This window comes from Oryzias latipes, chromosome 6 (genome assembly GCF_053564925.1).
Source record: "Oryzias latipes strain Hd-rR chromosome 6, Olatipes_Hd-rR_3.1".
In the NCBI taxonomy this organism is placed as follows: Eukaryota; Metazoa; Chordata; class Actinopteri; order Beloniformes; family Adrianichthyidae; genus Oryzias; species Oryzias latipes.
In genome coordinates this window covers 12119334-12133904 of record NC_136242.1, presented here as the reverse complement: position 1 = coordinate 12133904, position 14571 = coordinate 12119334, and the positions used below count along the sequence as shown (strand labels likewise).

At 38.6% G+C, this 14571-nt stretch overlaps 1 protein-coding gene across 4 annotated transcripts in view; it reads left to right on the top strand.

Moving 5' to 3' along the window:
- Positions 1-14571, top strand: part of lingo1a (leucine rich repeat and Ig domain containing 1a) — a 195644-nt gene that overhangs the window by 49419 nt on the left and 131654 nt on the right. Inside the window, exon 2 of one of the 4 annotated variants that reach the window (XM_011475844.4) lies at positions 1782-1826. The exons of the other annotated variants lie outside the window; for them this stretch is intronic. The gene's annotated coding sequence lies outside the window, so the exon portion shown is untranslated. The remainder of the gene's footprint in view (positions 1-1781; positions 1827-14571) is intronic. 4 annotated transcript variants of the gene reach the window in all.

Sequence of the window (14571 nt, the reverse complement as noted above, 5' to 3'; positions counted from 1 at the left end):
ACAAGCATGCTCATGTTTGGAATATGAGTTCTAACAATTTAGAAAGGGTTTATCTGAAGGATAGCCTAGTGATAAAGCAACGCGTATACAAATGTGAACCAATGTAAAGCAAACAGAGTCCTCTAAATTTAACTTGAACATGAAAAATCCCTTCATGATAATCTTAAAATATATTTCTTCTCTGTATTTCTTGATGCAAAAAGAAAAAAATTAGCACTTTCATTTGCATCAAAGCTTATTGACACTTGTTTTATTCTGATCTAATTTTAACTTTATGTTGCTGTGTCAAAGTTGAGAAAATTTGCTGCCGGATTTCTATGGCTTCACAATTGATCAGATCAAACGGTTGAAATCTGACATTTCTAAAAGCTCAGAGGATGTAGGGAAATTTAAAAATTGCCTCAACATGAAGCAATAAGACAGGCTTTCAGAGCCTGTGAGGATCCATCCAACTGTAACTGCAGTGTAACTTAGCTTGTGAAGCAGAAAAAAAAAAAAAAAGATGAAAGCAAGATAGTTAGCATCAGTGACATCACAGCAGAGAGGGAATTGCGTCAGCATCTTCAAACAGTCTTCATAAAATACCAAAGGAGGTCTGACTACCGGTTCTTGTGATAACAGAGTGAACCCCTGAGAATATGGTGACAGCCTAATCAAAGTTTTTCACATTTTCCCCCCACAAAGCTTCTTGGTATGCATTTGCACTTTAAAACAAATAAGAAAAGAGCATTCCTGCTGGTAGGCACAATGGAAAGTAATTACAAGTCTAAATGAGCTTTATTTTGAGAAGTCAAACGGTACTGTGAAAGAAGCAGTAAAAGCATTAATTAGGGGGAAATTTGCAGACTGAAAAACGAACAATAAAAGTTGACGGAGCTGTTTTGACTGCAAAAGTCATGTAAAAGTCTTACATCCGTTTCTTAGTTTGTCCTGTTTTCCCACTGAACTCGTGACAGAACTCTTATTATTTATACCTGTATGTGATCATAGTTGAGCCCTTACCCCAAAAGTAATTCATAAAGCTTCGAAGTTTTTTTTTTTTTTTTTTGCCATGAATGCGTCAACTTACATTAAAACATATGGGAATTTGTGTGCAAAGCTTTCAGAGTCACTGTTGATTAAGGAAAGAAAGAGGAACTGCTGTACAAGTTTAAATAAAAGGAGGTAATATTTGTACTTAAAAATAGACTCAACAGTTTTCTGGATTCTTTTTTATTTGCATTTTTAGCTTTTTTCCCCCCTAAAAGATTACGGGCTTACTCTCTTTGATCCATGAGTGTGGTTGGAGAATCTGTCTGAATTCCTATTGCAGTATGACAAAGAGTGCTTGAAGATTCATGGGAGTTTGCCCATCCAGTTTGCTTGGAGAAAGCACTTGATCCTGTCTCTTGATGTGCTCTGTGGAAGGTGCTGTGGGAATATGGGCCCTGCTCAGAACCCTACTAACACTTCAGTCACAATTTTCCTGACGGGTGGAAATGGCTTATCTGAGGGGTGAAAAATGGGCAAACCTGTACATGGCATGGAGATGGCATGCACAAAATGTTAAGATTGACCACTCAGTAAACCTGTAGAGCAGGAATGGGCAAACTTTTCGATTTGTGAGGTTTTTAAAATTTAATAAAAGGTCCGGACCAGGAGCAGATGTGTGGAGTGAAAAAAAGGAAAAAAATGAATCAACTTTATAAGAGAAAACCGTTTGATTGAAGATGTATGTATATCTTAAAACAGACTATTTTAGAGTTTTTATTTCTAAACTGTTGCTTTTGTTCTCATTTCAGAGCCAATTGCATCAGTGGCTTGATGTACCTAGTGGAAAACGCAAGGTTAGAGAAATGCTGCATTCATGTAGTGTGTTTGTATGATCAGAAGAATGAAAAACAACACATGGATGCTAGAGCAGGGGCTCCCCAAACTTTTTCTTGTGAAGGCCACATAACTGTTTTCTTCTCTGATGCGTCTAATTTTAAACTTATTTTGTAATTGTTTTATTGTGAAGCACTTTGGTACCCTAAAGAAGTTGTAAAGTGCTATATGAATAAAGCTTCACTCATTCATTAATTCAATCATTCATTCATGATCCTTTTATTAAAATAAATAACACTATTTATAACCAATATTTAGTCTGTCTTCACCCATCAAAGTCCTTTTGAAACTTTGGAGGGCTGCATCTCCTCACACATCTCACAGTTTGCATTAAACTTCACAAATAATACTGAGCAGCTGCGCTGAGTCCTGCATGTTTGTTTCTCATCCAGTGATAATGAAAAAGTCAAATTCTTGAGGCTTCTGCTGCAGCTGGACATATATCTGCATTACCTTTTCACCATTACAGAGTTCCCTCGTTTATTGTGGGAGTTACGTACTAAAAATAACCAGTGATCGATTAAATCCACGGAGTCCTACGGATGTTTTAAGGCTGTAAAACTCATCACTACATATTTTATTCACTTTTCTCAGGCAGACAAGGAACATTTTCACACTTTGTTTTTCTTGTTTATACTCTCAAAGTCCACATTTTCAAAAATGAAGTCCGTTATCATGACATTACTTAAGGTGGCCACACGAGCCACAAGGGAATTTGCAAGGCAAACATGCACTTCATTTAAGATGTGGCTGCACCTCCATGGGCCCGGACAACCCTCAAACCCTCAGCACCCCTACAGGTCAACCCCTATACGGGGGACTCAGCCGCAAGTCTTTGTAAAACCAGAGCAGAAGTTTGCACTGCTGGGAGTAAGCTGACCTCATTCCTAGAGCATGTTGGACTCTAACAGGGATTCCGTGTTACCCAATTAGGGCCAGCAGGATTTCATGTCTGCTTTTTTGCAAAAGATTATGTTTTGTTGGCTTTATCAAACCAGTACCGTTGTTTTGCACTGGGGACAGTTCAGTCAATTGTCAAGCAGCTGTGGTGAGAATTATCACATAGAGAATTAACCGGAGGCCATGGTTATCAACTGGAAAAAGGTGGTTTGCCCTATCTGAGTGGGTGAGAGCTCTGGTTTAGAGTGGAAGATTAGTTTAAGGTTCTTGGGATCTTTTTCATGTGTGAGTTAAGGATTGAGCACAAGATTGACAAGTGGAGTGGCTGCAGATATGTGCTTGTTGTATTGCTCCACTGTAGTAAAGAAGGATCTGAGCCATAGAACAATGCTCTCAACGTACTGGTCAATCCATGCTCCTATTCTCACCTATAGTCACGAGCCTTGAGTCATGACTGACTAATGTACTGAATGCAAGCCTCCACATGCTGGCTAGGCCCTCCCTTACAGATTAACCCTTGTGCTATCCTAGGCACTTTAATATTGGGAGTTGGGTCATCTAGACCCACTAGACAGTGCTCTGAACTTTTTTTCTTCAATGATTTGTGATCTTCACTGGTGTCCATGGATTACATGAAATCTTCCCACCTTTATCCACCTTTGTCATGGTAGGGAGAACACGTCAAAGTAGGGGTGAGGTCATCTAAGATAGCACAAGGGTGAAGGAGTTTTGTAACCCTGGAGGAGTTTGGGGAATAGTTGCTGCGCTAATGAGAGAAAACCATAATAACGAGTAAAACATAGAAACACAAGTTTTTACAAACAAACCAGAAGGTGGCTCGGCCATCTCTTCCAGTTGCTCCCTTGACGTCTCCCTAAAGAGGTGTTCTGGGCATGTCTGACCGCGAGGAAGCACTGGGTAAGACCCAGAAAGTTCTTTTGGAGAGGGAGGAATGGGCGTCTTTGATCAAGGTTCTGCGGCACCATGAATAAGTGGGAGAAAATAAATAGATAAATATTAAGTCTTTTTGTAAAACCTATCAAGGAATCTGTTGTGTGACACACTTGTAAGAATGTTTCTGCTTTACCTCACCTCACCTCTACAGGCTGTATATTATCCAGACCCATCAGCAAAAAAGTTTGGCATATTTAAAATTCTCCAAACTTGTTTAAAAGCAAAGTCATTCTGCGTCCATTATTTGGGGTACACCCTTTAAGATAGATACTGTTTTTTTAAAGCTGGTGTGGGATGTAGCAACATGACAGATTTTTTTTTCTTCCACATAGAACAGGAAACAGAACATCATTATGAATCAGTAGGAATGGCTACCTTTTTTATATAAAGCCAAGCAGCTCCACCTTCTGCTTTCTCCGCACCTCCAACAAAGACTCTGTGGGAAAAAAAGCCATTGTCCTAATAAGCTTATCAGGGCTGGCATCAGCAGCCTTCACACTGCTGCATCAGCACACAGCAGTGTGAAAAAGGACACTGCCCGCCACTAAGTCATGTAGCATCCCAGATCAGCTTTGCTTAGCCTGTCTGCAGCACATAAACCTAAAAAAAACGAAATTGACATTGATGTCATTTTGTGTTTTGTAAGCATCTTTATTTTTAGCTTTGTGCATGTTGTGTACTCTGTTAAGGATTGATCCCAGTTAGCCTACCTGTGCCCATAACGCTGACAGTTTTCAGATGGATTCAAAGTCTAAAAGATACAATAGTTAAAAAAAGGATTAAATCTAATGCCTGACCAATTCATCATTTCAATCTATTTAGGATTTCTATTTTCTATTTTTTGACCAACCCCACCATTTTCTCTCAGGAAAACTCAGGGGATACCTTTCTAAATCTAACAATAGTTCTTTTGTTCTGCTGTAGAGAAAAACAAATCTCAGAGCTGAACTCCAAGCCCTGGTATTAGTTTGCACTTTCTATATGTGTGTGATAAATATGGTACTGCAAAACGTCTGCATCCCATTTTGCTGGATTTTATTTTTTTGTTATCCTTATTTAGCCAAGAAACTTGGCTAAGAGCATAGCTTTGTTTACAGAAATGCCCCACGGGAGCTGTTGCAAGAATTTGTAGCACCACACAAAGAAGCACTCTAGGAAATGACTGGTGAAGCTGCAGATGAAGCCTAAGCCATTTCATTCCATTACTTATGATTGGAGAGTGTTCATTTAACAAAATTGGTTGCCTTACCATTTGTGCTCTTTTTTTAATGATCTTTTTTCTTTTTAACAAGTTTAATGCAGATGCTAGCTTTGCAGTAAGTCTTGCTACTGATTTTCTTACCCTTTACACAAATGGTGCCACCTCACATTAACACCATTCTTGTACTTCTGAGTTCCCACAATGCTATTGTGGTGGCAAATATCATGATGTAATATTTCTGAAGGCTTTAACTGCAGCTTAACAATTGATGCTTCCGATTCATTCAGTCCAATGAGCTGGCAGCTTCGACAGCACCTAGGGTAATTATTTAAGGCAGGGATTGCGGAACCAGCTAAAAATATTCATTTTCTCCTTCCTGCAGGAGCTCCCTCAAGCTTTGAAAACAAGACAGGAGAAACAGAAAAAAATAGAGGCTCTGTCGAGGTTTAAACCGTTCTTTAATAACCTACTTTTCTGCATTTTTGAGAAGAATCTGCTGCAAGCTCTGTGAAGTAAATCTTCACATGATATTATGAACCTTTGTTGTTCAAAATAATTTCTCAAGGATCACCTTGCCTTTGTTTGTCCTACCTCACAGGAAGGTCAGGGTATCAAGTCAACGGTGTAACAGCATGCTGTGTGTTATATGGCTTTCATTCCTCTTTGGGCATCCAAGCTTGGCGAGTATCTATGACTTTGAATGGTTTGGACACAGCATACAGTGGGGACTGAGAGCTGAGAATATTTTATTGAGATGACGCAAACTTCTTTAGGGTCATTCAAAGGATCAAACTGTTGAGGTCTGAGCAAAAAAATAAAAAAGAGGTTCAGCTTTGTAGATCATTGATAAAGGAGCTTGTACAGCTTCAGCGTCAAGATTTGTTCAATTTGTGGATTCATCCTAATGTTAGATAGCCACAGAGATTGTTTCCTTAGCAATAAAAACTACATTTTTATTACAGAAAAGCCACTGAATGCGTGGTATAAATGAGTGGCTTGGAACATGCAGTTAAACCAGTTGAACTTTGACCAATCAGGGACTTGGATATGGTAGTGATGTTTGGATGCCACCTCGATTAATTCACAGGAGTTTTAACCATTTAAAAATTGATTTATCATCAATTTTCAAATTGTTGAAACTCAATAATTGCCGTCTGTGCCCGGCTGGAATTCTTTGACACCAAGTCTGTAATAAATCAGAAAAGAGCTGCAAAAGAAAAAGCCTCCAGCAAGATTCATGAGATTTGCACCACTTTGACTAGGTACATTTGCTAGCATTGGGTAACGACAGTCCAATGTTAACACCATATGATGTAACCCTTGTGCTATCCTGGGCACTTTAACATTGGGATTTGGGTCACCTAGACCCACTAGACTGTGTGCTGAACCTTTTATCTTCAATGATTTGTGATTTTCACTAGTTTCCACAGATTAAATCCTCTCCACCTTTATCTACCTTTGTCATTGTAGGGAGAACACGTCAATGTCAGGGTGTGGTCATAGGGTAGCAGAAGGGATAAATAAGTACATCCAAGGACCAGCGTTCAACGGGTTGTGGAACACGTGTCAAATGCCCAGTGTGGACATAGCTTAAGGCATGTGGTGTTCTATCCAGCTCAGATAAAACACACACATACGTTTATGTAAAACTGTAAACATATTGTTAGGTGCATTTCATTCATCTCATGTTTCTTATTGAGTTCTACCTTCTTCTGGCATTTCCTTATGTACTCCAAAAAGTATTCCTTGTGAAGTTATCCGTTTGGTGGGTTTTTATGTCCCCCATACCAAGCCATATTACGTCTTTGGATTAGCCTGTTCTGCTCTTTTTTTTATAATTTGCCTTTATTATAAAAAATGAAACTGTATCATTCTGCCAGATAGTTCCTAATCATGACATCAATTATTACGTCCTCCAAATCCTCAACGTGTCTGTTAGACCCAATTCCCACTAGACTTTTTAAAGAAACTTTTCCCCTAATTAATGATCCCATATTAACAATGATAAATGCCTCTCTGGAAACGGGTTACGTGCCACAGTCTTTTAAATATGCAGTTGTTAAACCTCTTCTGAAAAAGCCCAGTTTGGATCCTAGCATCTTGGCCAGCTATAGACCGATATCAAACCTGCCCTTTATTTCTAAAATCCTAGAAAGAGTTGTAGTTAAGCAGCTTTACTGCCACCTACAGGACAACAGCCACTTTGAAGACTTTCAGTCGGGGTTTAGACCTCACCACAGTACGGAAACTGCACTAGTTAGAGTCTCTAATGACTTGTTATTGGCCTCAGAAAAGGGACTACTTTCTATTCTGGTCCTGTTGGACCTCAGTGCAGCCTTTGACACTATCGACCACAGTATTTTATTCCATAGATTAGAGCAGGACATAGGGATCAGAGGATCTGCTCTCCAGTGGTTTAAATCCTATCTGTCTGATAGGTATCAGTTCGTTAATGTAAATGGCCATTCCTCTCAGTGCACTCGAGTCAACTATGGAGTCCCACAGGGCTCAGTCTTGGGACCGATCCTGTTTACGCTTTATATGTTACCCCTAGGAAACATAATCAGGAAACACAGCATTAATTTTCATTGTTATGCCGACGATACGCAGTTGTATTTATCCATGAAGCCTGACCAGAATGACCAGATAGAGAAACTGAACGCCTGCATCAGTGACATCAAGACCTGGATGACAATTAATTACCTCCTCTTGAACCCAGAAAAAACTGAGGTCATTATACTTGGTCCTAAAAACCTCAGAGATGCTCTGTCTGCTCAGATAGTCTCCCTGGATGGCATAAGTACAGCCCCCAATTCCACAGTTAGAAACCTTGGGGTTTTACTTGACCAGGATTTATCATTTAAGGCTCACATATCTCAGGCGTGTAGAACTGCCTTTTTTCACCTGCGGAATATTGCTAAGATCAGAAATATACTTTCTAAGAGTGATGCTGAAAAACTCATCCATGCATTTGTTACGTCTAGACTGGATTACTGTAACTCTTTGTTAGCAGCGTGTCCTAAGAGTTCCTTAAGAAGTCTCCAGCTTGTTCAGAACGCAGCAGCTAGATTGTTAGCTGGAACTAGCAGAAGAGATCACATCACTCCTGTGTTAGTTTCGCTCCATTGGCTCCCAGTTGATTCCAGAATCAAGTTCAAGAATCTAGTTCTCCATGCCTCTGTTTGGTGCAGTGCGATTCATGTATTGTCCATCTTTTCCTCTCCCCTCCTGGGGAGTGGGAGTGCTTCCAGACCCCAGTTGGCTCATCCGTGCTCCAGTTCCTGACCGTTTACCTCGCCTTTGCTCCCGCTCCTACACCTGGCTGTGGATCCTGCCTCTGGCTCATCTCTGGCTCGTCTCTGCTCTGTGCCTGACCGAGTACCTCGTCTCTGCTCCTGCTCCTACACCTGGCTGTGGTTCCTGTCTCCGGCTCGACTCGCGCCTTTGACTGTCCCCACAACCACGGCTGGATGAAGCTCGTCTGCTGGACTTTATATATGTAGTTGTAGATTTAGATAAGTTAATTCTTCTCTAAGAGTTCTGGTAAATCGCCTGTCCGTCCTGGGGGAGGATCCCTCCTTCATGTGGGCACCCCTGAGGTTTCTTCGTTTTTTCCGGAATCCGGTTTTTTTGGGAGTTTTTCCTTACCGCGAAGGGGGGTCTAAGGGCAGGGATGCCAGTATAGCTTAGTCAGTTTGTTAGTTCATTTTAGTATTTTTCTATTGAACTCTTTGTATTCGTGATACTTTTGATTTCATGTTTTACTTCGAAGCCCATCGAGACGACTGTTGTTGTGATTTTGGGCTATACAAATAAAATTGAATTGAATTGAATTGAATTGAATTGAATGACTGCAAAAAGAAAAAAAGGAGATTTCTTGATGCAAATGGGAAAATATTCATAGCTATTTTGGACTGTATGGATTCACAAGGTCTATTAGTACTGCCTATCCTCAGACGGTTGGCTATTAGTGGGAGAATTGTAATTTTCATTACCTTTTCCTTCATATTTAAAGTTTGTGGGGATGGTAAAGAGCACCTCTTCTTTTTCACTCTTTGCTCCCTCCTTCTGCCGGTGATTAAATTTGCTCACACATGGCGCATGAATTATTAGTGAACAGGAAATAAGTTCATACTTCAGACTGGAAGCAGTAAATTTAGGACATCGTTCTTCTCTGGTAAACAAACAAGGGGGGGAAATAAGCAGCTCTTGGTCATTTGCATCTGTCAAAGCAAGCTAAATTTTGACAGGTTGCTGCTGAAAACACACGAGAAGGGAAAGATTAGTTCCTCATCTCTGAAAGGGGATCGTTTACACAAAATATTATACCGCTGATCAGTTCTTGATCAGTTCTTAGGGGTAAATTAAAATAATAATAATGGTTTCATTAATGGCAGCCATTAGGCAACACTTGAAGGAGGAATGTGTCATGATTAGGGGCAACAGGGTAGTTCCTAATTTAAAAAGCTTTAATTGGACCAAAGTCCTCATAGCTCAATCTCATTTTAGTTCTTTCTTCCTATAAAAGTCAGTCATGACAGAGACTCATTCTCTTAATAAAAATAACTGCATCTCTGTAACCCGATTTCTATTAAACATATTTTGAAACAGGTACCATCTGACATGGCTTTTTATTACTATTATGCATTAGTACTTCACTGATAAAGTACATTTGAAAACAGTTGCAAAAAAGGTCTGCAAAATCCATTTCAGAAGCCAACACTGCCCGCCAATGCTCGCCATTTTTGTTGCACCCATAATGTTAGGGTGTATAGCGGGAGTGAGGGATGATGGGGAACAGCAGCGGGCCATTTGTTTAATAGTTTAAAATACACAATAGTTTGAATGATGAAAAGCTAATAAAAACTGAAATAAATACAAAATAATATTTGTATTTGTAGGGCTAAAAATTTAAGTTTATCAAAAATTATAAGAAAAATGTACTTAATACTGACTGGAGTAACTTAAAAAGGTACTTCAAATTATTACTTGAATTTCTTTAAGTTGGGCCAGTGTATTTTTCTTTAGAGTGTGCAATAGTTTAAAAGATGAGTGGTGTGGAACTTAAATCTTTCTGTAATAGTTCAGTTTTGTTTATTTTTAACAATCATTTACTCCTGCACTGCTCCAAAGAATAATTCAAAAATCCCAATTGGCCTTATGTTGGCTTTTTCTAAATTTAAAATTATTTGTTTTTTTCTTTTGTTACTTTTACTGTAAATTTCCATTGCTCTTCCAGCAAAGTACCGTATATTTCGTGACCATAGGGCGCAGCTTCAGTTATGGGTGCTTTTCTTGTATTTAACACATACAAAAAGTACACCGGGTTTCCCTCCTTACCCTTCTCATGCTGCCCCCTCCATACGTCCTGTTTAGTCCCACAGCAACACATTAGGCCGCTCCGTACATTTAAGACTTTTAAAAAGACTTTCAAAGACTTTTAAAATTCAAGACTTTTAAGTGCACCTTATGCTAGTTAAAATACTCAAACTTCAAATATCTTTAGTCATTTCAATGAGTAGCTATGACAATAAACACTTAGCTTTGAGTTTCAACCATGTTCTCCATTAAAGAAGCTCACCTGTGTGGCCCTTGTGCTTTTAGGTTCCGCTGTTGCCAGGACACAAAGACACTTTCACATTAATTTCTAGATATTTGAATTTTTCCCCTTTTTCTTTCACATTTTCAACTTTCATGTGTTACCTGGCTTTCTTTTTCTCACCCCTTTTCCTGTTATTTTAAAATGATGGCACAAGTACGACGGAGTTTTAGGGCCACGGTGAGGAAAAAAAATTCTGGCCAACATGACGAGATTAAAGTCGTCATGTCGACTTTAATCTTGTCACGACGAGAAAAAACTCGGCACAAAAAAATGGCCGTGTCGAGATAAAAGTCGAAAAAAAGTTTCCAGATTAAAGTCGCAATGTTGCGCGAGAGCAGTGAAGCTGAGTCTTTCAGGAGTATTCAGTGTTATGGCTAATGTTAGCGAGCTAGTGGCTTTGTATTTAAGAGTTTACGACAGAGTTTTATGGCCACCAATAAAAAGTAATTTTATTAGGAGATAAAAACTCGTAAATCTACGGGGAAAAAATCATAGATTAACAAGGAGAAAACACCAAAGTTCTCTGTTTATCGGAGCCTAGTTTGAAGATGAAATATGTGGAGCCTTTTTTGAAGCTTTATTTCCGGATTATAGGTTTAAAACAAAGAGATTCTGAACCTTTTGGCGACTCAAAATCAGATTATTGTCAGTGGAGCCGTCTTTTCCGGGGTTCGGTGTCGGTAAAGCGGACTTTCATATGTCAAATGAGGAGCTCAGAGACACGTTTGGGTGTAGAGGATCGCTGCAGCCTTTATTCTCCTTTTCATTCACATAACCTGAAGTTCATCTGTCAAATTACGTCATGAACCTGTCATCCGATCACCAATGCGGAAGTAAACAGTGTTACATAAGCCCACTGCTGCAGACGAAGCGTCCCGTCTGATCATTAAAAAACAAAGATGAATGAAAATAGTCTGTTATATTAGCATTACAATGTTGAAAAAGGCAAAAAGTGCTGCTCCTCAGACGGAAGCATCACACAAAAGTAGAGATCTGGTCTTTGGTGGAGGAAGAAAGGATTCAAGTGGACAGCTGCAGGGACACCCGATGGCTTCATCGGGCTGCAGAGATCCTGCAAACCAACCATCAATATATAAAACTTTAATGAATCGTAAATCAATCAAATGAGCCTCCAGACATTTGGAACATTATCAATAAACATTCAGATCACCTGTTCAACTACGTTTAGTCGGTCTGCTCTGCTGCTGCGCGGTGTTCACCTGCTGCTCTGCATGATGCTCACTTCCACAATAATCTCGTAATTTTAAGAGTTTTTTTCTCGCGCAACATTGCGACTTTAATCGCGAAACTTTATTTCGACTTTTATCTCGAAAAGACGAGTTTTTTCTCGAAACTTTGTGTCGAGTTTTTTCTCGTCATGACGAGATTAAAGTCGACATGACGACTTTAATCTCGTCACGTAGGCCAGAATTTATTTTTCTCACCGTGGCCCTAAAACTCCGTCGTACACAAGAACTCAGTTGATCTGGTAAAATTAATTAACTGTCAGATATTTTTTTTAAAATATATTTTTAAATAAATCATTGTAGAGGAGTAACTGTAAAAATATGTCGAATCTGAAAAGACAGTTTATTGAGATGCTGACCAGCTCCTGCACTAGACTGATTGGAGATATGATGTGGGGGTCAACAAGAAAAGGCAACTAGCAAACACATTAAAAGAAAAAATAAAATAAAAAAGAACACCTAAAGCAGCTCATGAGAATAAACACTTCGAAAAAAGAACATTTTCAAGGGCAAACTAATGACTTAATTAAAATTCCTTAAAAAAACATGAATATGTGAGATGCAACATAATTACCTAATGAAAAACACCCATAGCTATAGCAATGATTATGAAAGAAATGCTACATTAAAAAATAAAAAAACATCTTTTCTTCCTCATTGTCTCCTTGCCCTTCATCCCTCCTTTCCTAATACAGTAATTATGCAGTTCTATGACCTGGGGAAAATACAATTTTCTGAGTATAAGCCTCTAAGTGATCTGTTTCTACTTTAAATTCTCCTGACAGTCACATTTCAGATCAGTGGGCTTTGGTGAAAACTCCAATTCAAAACCTACATTTTCATATTAAGTGTTGTATTTTGTAGTCTGTTTCAGGTGGAGGAATCACAGAAGAAACAAGCAGTTGCTTCTGCTCTACTCCTCCTTTGCTATTATTTTAGTCATTTATAGAAAATTCCATTTTAACGAACATTTTGGTTTTGATGTTTCAACATGTACTTGTGGCATTTTTCTGATGATGGAGAACATTTGTAAAGAAAATTAAGTAGAAATTTAAATTTCTGACTATTTCTTTATTCAAATCATCGATCAAGAGCAAACAAAATAAATGCAGTTTGAAAAGGCTTATTTGTGACATAGCAACATCTACATCTGTAACATGGCAACTGCTCTCCATTCTGATGCATTTGCTTGTAGACGACTAGATCCATGTTTTTGTTTTCCTCGTATGAGCTGGCACTGGCTCAAAACTCTGCGACTGGATAGCTCTGATATTGCTCACCTTTTTTTTGTTGCACTGCTTATGTTAGACTGGTGGTGTGAGGGGCTGTAAGCTATCAGGAGATTGTGTAGACAAAGAACTCAGCTGTGGGTGATGGGAAGAGGGGGCCGGGGTTGCTCCATGTCAGCTGTCCCACCCACAACTCAGAGGCAAATTTCTAAAGAACCACTGCTGCTCTGCAAAAACTAAGTCCTAAATTGACAGTTTTAAAAAAATATTTTGGCTAAAAACAGCATCATTGTAATTAAAAGACCACTGGGAGCTTTTTTTTTGCAATAGATGATCGAGTAGGTATTTAAGAAAATTGATAAACTAGCACCTGAACAAACAGCAACAACAAACCGATTTTTTCTTAAATACTTACTTTTACTTCAGCATCAAGCTGTTGTTTTAAATGCTGTTTCCCAAAAATGTTGGCCTGTAGAAAAAAGTAGAATTTTAAATGACTCTTCTACTTTTTTCTTGTGAAACTTATTCTATTACAACTTTGGAAAGGCGCAGGGTTGAATACAAAACTCAGCAGTGCAATTTCTGTAACCTGTCATGCATTAAGACCTGAATTACCCCACCCTACCCCACCATCACCACCCTCCAGCTGCTGCTCAGGCTTTAGGACATTGGGTGAATTCTATAATCTTGACCAGGTACACAGGATCAAAAGAAGAAAAAGAAAAAATATAGGTGCATCTTCCCTTTCATAAAGTGGTGTGGTGTTAGTATGAGATATACTGATAATGAAAGAAGCTGAAGAATAAAACACTGCAACAATCATTAACTAAGCTGTTGATCTTCATCTTAGATCAACAGTCTTAATCCTGAAAGTTTTAGATGTAATATTGCATTGTATTTGTAACAAGTAAACTAGGCATCTGATGTATAAAAAAAACACATATTAATTGGAAACTTGGTGGGTGTAAAGAGGGTGGGAATAGGTAGATTTATCCAAATTCAAACAATTAAAAAACACGCATTTTTAAGGTTAAAATCACCAGATACATGCTTTAGTTGTTAAACAAGATGAGAAAAAAAGCTCTAAAAAATTTCACTGGATGTGTTACCGTGTTTTGTGTGGACATTTTTCAGAGGTGCACCAACGTTGCTTAATCGTTGAAGGGCACTCGTCCTGAAACCAGTGCGTAGTCAAAAAAAGCGAATCAAAATACTATTTGGACCACAATCTGCAGTTATTGGTTTGATCTGATTTGATTTATTCATAAAAAAGAACATGCTTACTAATCCAAAACAGATACTGTGATGTGATGGTGTGGTACAAAAACCCATCTGGGGTATTCTATTTTATTTTTTTTCATTTTTTTGTTTTTTACAAAGTTACATAGCAATAGAATTTTACAGAAAGAAAGTAAACAATATAAGATTTAAACTGAACAAAATATGAACTCAAGCACAAAAGCCAAGTAATTGGTGTCTGTTGAGTCTCTCAAACCCGTTTATATTACCAGTTGTGTTCATATAATTGTGATGGTACAAGCAAGACTATAAAATGCATCGTCTGTATTAGGC